The sequence below is a fragment of the Cyprinodon variegatus genome, unplaced genomic scaffold (genome assembly GCF_000732505.1).
Source record: "Cyprinodon variegatus isolate N-32 unplaced genomic scaffold, C_variegatus-1.0 Scaffold365, whole genome shotgun sequence".
NCBI lineage: Eukaryota > Metazoa > Chordata > Actinopteri > Cyprinodontiformes > Cyprinodontidae > Cyprinodon > Cyprinodon variegatus.
The window spans coordinates 578,951-585,916 of NW_015150818.1; the positions used below are offsets into that span (position 1 = coordinate 578,951).

The following is a 6,966-nucleotide window of genomic DNA, read 5'->3' on the forward strand; positions in this document are numbered from 1 at the left end:
TCCACAGTGTTCTTTCTATCCTGATTCCTATTTTTCCTCCACTTTTTGTCTTTCTAATTCATCCTCTCTCTAATTCATCCTCTCCCACAATAACAATCTACATGCAACCGTTTCCCCCTCATTCATAAAACTGTTAAATCTGGGACATTTCCAGGGACAACCTTAGCCAGTCGGCTTGGTCAGGTCTTCCAAAACTGATACTGTCCCCGTAAATCTGGGATGTCCAGTCACTGTAAATTATTTACTTTGACAGTCATAAGACTTTTTAATTATTAAAATATTTTTTTGTCCTGAGTCAGACAGTCTTATTTTTTGGTTAACTGTTCTGTAGAACTTTTGAAACGTTTTGATTTTTACTTCTCAATTTCTGTGACTTTACAAAAGAAGTGGATAAGGACAACTACAAAAGAAATGAGTAAACTTTAATCCTTTAAAAGCCACAAGTAGATACTAACAGTATAAACAAATTATCGACTTAGGAACAATTTTCAATCAATGGTTTATTAGATGAAAATTTGTTCCAATCGATAAATTACTAACGTCCATTTAGAAGCTATTTCTTGGTGCTGTAATGGTCTTCTATTTTGGAACTTCTAACCTTAAAGCTCCCTTTTCTCATTTAAGAATCAATGTATGTTTATAATAGTGACCTTTAGTAAATCACATACATTAGCTTATCTTAGACAATTTCAATAGTTTTTCATATGGCGTACAGTAAGTGTGTTACAGCTTGGTCAACTGCAATTGGTCAAAACTGCTGCAGCCTGACAAAAAACCTTTATTCTCATGCAGACTTTTTTTCCACTGGCTGCTAATCCATTTCAAATACATTTCAACATGCTGTTTATCAGCCTCAAATCTTTAAATAGCCGAGTCAAAATTCAGAAGATATAAGTAATAACAGCTATAGAAGAATAGCAGAGTAAGACAACTATCGCTCTATGTTTATAAATGTGTAACTATTCTAGACAGCAAAACAGTTAAATAAAAAAAAAAAAGAATTTAAGCCTAAATTACTGTTATTATGAGCTTTTGAAAATCCTTACCAACCTCGCTTCTGTGGCAACCTTATATAATTTTTGAAGTTGCTATCACCCACTAATTAATGTGGACGTATGGTAGAGTGGAGTTTTTGTAATTTGTTTTTTTCTTTTTGTCTCTATAGCCATAAACATGTCATGTAGAGTTAAACTTCTAGGGTTAATTAATACAGTAGGTCAGCAAATTAACAAACAAAAAAGCTCAATAACTATGTTGCCATATACCTAGTACCTAAACCAGTTGATGTTGGACTCTATCTGGTCATGTCTTATTGTAGTTCACACTTCTTTAAAGACAACTCTTCTAGAAAAATATAGAGGATGTTACCAACAGGATGGATCTGTGGTCTGCTGACAGGGAACAATATTAGTAGGAGGAAGATAAACAAAAAAAACATACTGAGTCTGATATAGTGGAAAATAAGAAAGAAAAATGGGAATAAAGAAAAACCTAATCCCATTTGTGTTGATGTGTATATCAGCCACCAGTGAAGCCTATTCCCACTTAAAGCTTTGCAGCATTGAATGAAGCCCTCAGTCGGGACCTTTTTCTCGATCTTAATGCCAATGCATTACCACGTTCAGCGGTGCATGTGTACGCCTATCGCTCACCATAACACTGGGTGCATGCGACACCTCTGAGAGCGGGCCGTTTCACAGCCACACAGGTCGCTTCATGCGACAGCATGATCTAGTAGGCAGATATAATGCCCGAATCACTATACGCGACTGATTCTATGGCAGCCAATGGTATTAAAAGAGTAAAAACATAAATCTGGTTTGTGTCTAAATCAATAGATAAAGGAAAAAAAAATGGAAAGAGAACCTCACCGATTTTCCTCATCAGAAGAATATAAAAAGAATTAAATTGCCTCTCGAACTGCAGCCACAAAGTTTACCTCGCAGTCCTCTGTTATCTTCACTTATCTCCTCTCATTAGGATAAAAAATTGTTCATGGTGCTGCTCCTTTAAAATCGTCTCTACTTACCGGGATAATGGATCATAATTGGTGCATTTCAAGGGGCTTAGGAGGCATGGAGAGAGATATTATATGAAGGATTACTATTTTCCAAAGAGAGGGAAAAGGCCCAAAGGACAAGATAAAGTCGCAAAATGCACCTTAATAGATAATTAACTTCAGCATGTGAGAAAAGTGGACAGGATTTATACTGCATAGATGAAAACAGATTTCTTATCACATGCTTAAACGACTTTGTGCTGGAAACGAAAGCAGTTAAACATCAATAACAAAATCAACAACTCGTCATGGCTGAAAACGTTTTTCTACATGGAATATAATTTACTACTATAGGTGCAGTAGGGTAATAGAAAACAATAAGGCCCAAGAGTCAGAACGTGTTTGCTGCCGATTTTGTAATTCCTTAATAAGATCAGCTTGGCGTTCCACCAATAAAATCATATTAAAACTTTATAAAGTATTTATGAAACTTTACAAACCATACGGTAATTAAAATGGTGCATAGCAGAATAAAAAATACAGGATAAAATCAAATGATAAAAATTGCAATTAAAACAATGACACAATAAAAAACAAAGGGCAAAAAAGTGCAAGGACTAGCCCATTAATCTAGAGTAAGACGTTACAGTAAAAAGACACATTTTCAAAATAAATTTTAATTTGTGTTAAACTAGTGGAAATAGAGACTATACAGGCTTTTTAAGGCCGATAGTGCTAACAGATTTACATGATGAAAATGTCTAAATTTAAAAAACAAAACAAAAAAACTAATAAGACATGGCTGCTGAATTCACTATTAAATTCACCAAAACAGACATGCATGCAACCAATATCAAGAATAATATCAGCTAAGAACAGTCCATAGGAATGTGTATGCAATTGTCTTTTTGACATATTAAACTTCTTTCCTTATTTATTATAGCTTTTATTGCATTTTATCTGTTTTTACTTGTGTTGTTTTCATGTTATCATGTGAAGCACTTTGTGACTTTGTCTGTGAAAAGTGCTATACAGTACAAATAAAGTTTAATTACTTACTTTACTTATATTTCTCAGTGGATCCACTCTATTGCTAAGACTGATATCACTTACATGTCTGCATGTTACACTTTGATCATACCCAAAGATTTATCACCAAAGACTGAATGTTTTAATGTTTTAGAAAACATATTTTACACAGAATCTTTCTCCTCGTTTCAAAAGATATACCCTAATCTATCATTGTAATAGTTATCCTGCATTCTAAAGTTGCATTAAATTAAATTTTTGGTTTTTGCATAAGAATTTATACAAATTTAGAGTTCAATTGAAATTTAAAAATACTTTATTAATCCCACAGGGAATAATATACAGCATAAATCCCTGCAGCATCAGAAAATGTGTAAATGTGTTTTATTATGTATTTTAATCCTCTGAAAATAAAATATATAAGATTTAGATTTAAATTCATCAGTTTAATTTCCATAATCTATTTCAAATCTATTAGGAAACAGGATCAGTGTAGTTTAGTTAAAAAGTTAATTAGAAGAAGGGGGAAACATTATTATTTGTAAAGGGTGCTGCAAAAAATGATCCACTGTGCCTGAGTGGAGAAAGAAGCCAAAAAATGTTGAAGAAAAAACACAAAACCATAATTCCAATGGTTGAAAAACATATATTTTGGTATAGGACCTGCAGGCAGCTTGATGATAACATCAAGCATGATATAGGGCTGTTGCTCATTCTATAGCGTCCGAGCCATTTGTTGCATAACAAGGATTATGGAGACAATTTGAATAAATCTTAATACTTAAAAAGGTTTTATGCTGAAGAGGAATTGCCATTAAATTCACGCTTTAACAACATAACATCTGTCAAACACACCAGTAAGAAAGCAGCATCTTGGTTTTCACCAAATAAAAATGTCATAGAGAAGGCAGCCTAATCCAACAGCAAACTTGTGGGGTGAAATTAAACATGTCATTTCAAAGACAAAGCAGCGAAAAATGCAAATGAACTGTCAAAACATACTCTAGTCATGTTGGGGGTAGAATACCAGTTCACCAGTGCCAGAAGGTGGTCAAACTGATGCAATTCTCCGAAACAGTGGTTGTACAGAGCTACTGTATACAAGTTCATTCACTGAAAGGCTAAATGTTTAAGGATTTTTCCTTTTATACAGTCTAACATTTAGCTGTTCAAAGTAAAATAAAAGTAAAATACTTTATATTTCAATTAACCTTATTTTTCTTCCCCTTTAAAGTAAAAACACATTTATTCTTAATGTTTTGATTTCAAATGGAATGGTCAATATTTTAATGCATTTACATGTATAAGGAGTCGTGTTTATATATATATATCTATCTATATAGATAGATAGATAGATAGATAGATAGATAGATAGATAGATAGATAGATAGATAGATAGATAGATAGATAGATAGATAGATACATAGATACATAGATACATAGATACATAGATAGACAGAGATAGAGATATTTTTTTTCTTCCTTTAACTGCTAGCACAGTTCCAAGGAACTTTTTGCCAATATAAAAAAAAAAATCTTAACCTTAATTTATTTGTTGGCAAAGAGGTCTCAGCTGATATTATCACTCGAGCCTGATTAATTTCTGCAGTTTGCCAAATTGCAAAATGAAACTCCTGGCTGTTGCCTGGTAATTATGCTCTGCATGTCTATGTCAGAGGCATTTAGACTTTTTGCCAGAGGCAGCTGCCTGAGGAGCTTTCTGTACTTGAGAAGTCAGAGTGAAACAAAAGCATCCACATTCAATTCCTAAAAGTACCACCTGTACCCACAGTATGCTGCGGGGAAGCAGATACTGGTGATATTAATATATACTTAAATAGAGATGGTTTTCTAATGATGGCAGTGAACAAAGGGTCAGGGCATTTCAAAATCAATAAAAATAATACTTTGTAGAATATCAATATCTAATTTCATGGCTATATAATTGCTACATGATGCAGCTTCCTGATTATTGAATAGTCAACACACCAGCATCATCGGCATAATAGGTTTCTCCACTCAAAGCAGAGCTGTAGATTTGAAAGCGTAAGCTCAAATAAGAAGTTTGTAGAGCATTCAAAAACTTTTTTTAAAGAACCGTTTAACTTTACACACAATGATTAATTTTGTAGTTTTATGTGCATATAAATCAGTGACACTTTATAGTAAAGCTCTTAAACATACAGCTGCGTCTTTCAACTGATTAACTTCACAAGCATACTATAACTAAAAACTGTGATAGACATTGTTTATAAGTCTGTTGTGATTTTTCCCAATTTTATCAGCCGGGGAATGGCTTTATTGTGAAGTTAATCTCATTCAAGAATTTAGAGAATAGTCTCATGACTTGGACTGTTGGTGGAATCGGTGCATCAAGAATCAGCAGACCCAGACGTGTCCAGAACATGGAGTAGAACTAGTGTATCCCTTGTGTTAAGTCACTTTATGTAACACCATGTCCTGTTTGCTCTGCTAAATGTGATTCTGAAAACTGAGAGCAATCACTAGTAAACACACTACAGGGTAATAATGTAATGCACAACCTCAAGAAAAGCATATCTGTTACCATAACATATTCACATACAAACATCCCATACTGAAATGTGGCAGATTTTTGGGGTTGGATAATCCACGAAAACCGTCCTTCAGCAAGTTTGGGATGTCTTATAAGACCAAAGCTCAATCCCATTTTAGGGTTTTCACATGAAATGTTCATGATTTGGGTGGAAATTAACTTATAAACAATAAATGATTGTTAATTAAATGCCTAGTTTCCTCCACAACTCTCCTTTTGCAACAATTAACTTATACTTGAGCAAAAGCTGTGGCCCTGGAACATTATTAACCTAAACCTCCATGTCATTATTCTCCAATGAAATACAAAACAAATCAACATGATGTAGAGAGCCTTTTTAGAAAATAACGAGACAACAGTAAGGGCTCAATTAGTAATATAGTTAATACAGTAAATAAATCACCCTTACCTTGTGAAAACTTCTAAAGTAGGCTGCCTTTTCATCTGGATACTTTTCCAGGCGTCTGGGTCCTTTACTGGAAGCCTTTTTAAACACCAACCAACACCTCCTGAAGATCTGAAAGCAAAGGATAACAGTCACAAAGGGCTCTAGAGTTGGATCCTATTCATTACACATGCGACCACTGCTTATTCTCTCAATTAGAGAGTACAAGTAGCACTAAAATTGTTTGAATGTTTTGCTTGTACAGTCCCACATCAGAGATTTGATTAAGAATCATCTCTTACGATCTACATGAAGTATTGTAGCATACTTTGGATTGCTTTGCCATGTCAATGCATATAAAAATAAGATAGCTCTTTTTGAGTATCAGTTAGTAATGCCTTGTTATGGGACAATAGTGGCAAAGGAGTCTCCAATAACTATCTAAGTCGTTGTCTCCCTAGGCAGAACACTTTACCTACCCTTTCTACTGTTGGTGGTCAGAGAATCTGTGGTACTGATTGTATGGCAGCTTTGCTTCTGTCAGTCTGCCCTAGTGCAGCTGTGGCTGCGATGTAGCCTACTATTAGCAGAGTGTGAAGGCCATTAACCATTTCAACATCATAAGCTCTTATTCTTATTGCAGCGCTATGACTTGACCTTTTATAAAGAAGCCCCTTCACCATCCAAGCAAACTTAATAAGCTGTTCACATTCATACTCTTACAGTATTTGCAGATTTCCTTGTTTTTTATTTTTACACAACTATAAAGAGCACCTTTTTTAACTTTTTTAATAATTATCTAACAAAATTGGTAAATGGGTGGTAAGTCAGGGAACCCAAAACCTCATTTAGTCATTCACCCATTCACACATAGTTTCACACCATGATAGTGGCAGGCTGCATTGTAGCCCCAGCTGCCTGGGGCAAAGAGACAGAAGTGGGGCTGAAATAAACAGGTACCTCTGGGCCCTCTGACCC

At 34.6% G+C, this 6,966-nt stretch overlaps 1 protein-coding gene across 1 annotated transcript in view; it reads right to left on the reverse strand.

Annotated features, from left to right (window-relative positions):
* Nucleotides 1-6,123, reverse strand: part of dok6 (docking protein 6) — a 37,802-nt gene extending 31,679 nt beyond the window's left edge. Inside the window, exon 1 of the mRNA XM_015386352.1 lies at nt 6,013-6,123. The gene's annotated coding sequence lies outside the window, so the exon portion shown is untranslated. The remainder of the gene's footprint in view (nt 1-6,012) is intronic.
* Nucleotides 6,124-6,966: the final 843 nt, after the last annotated feature.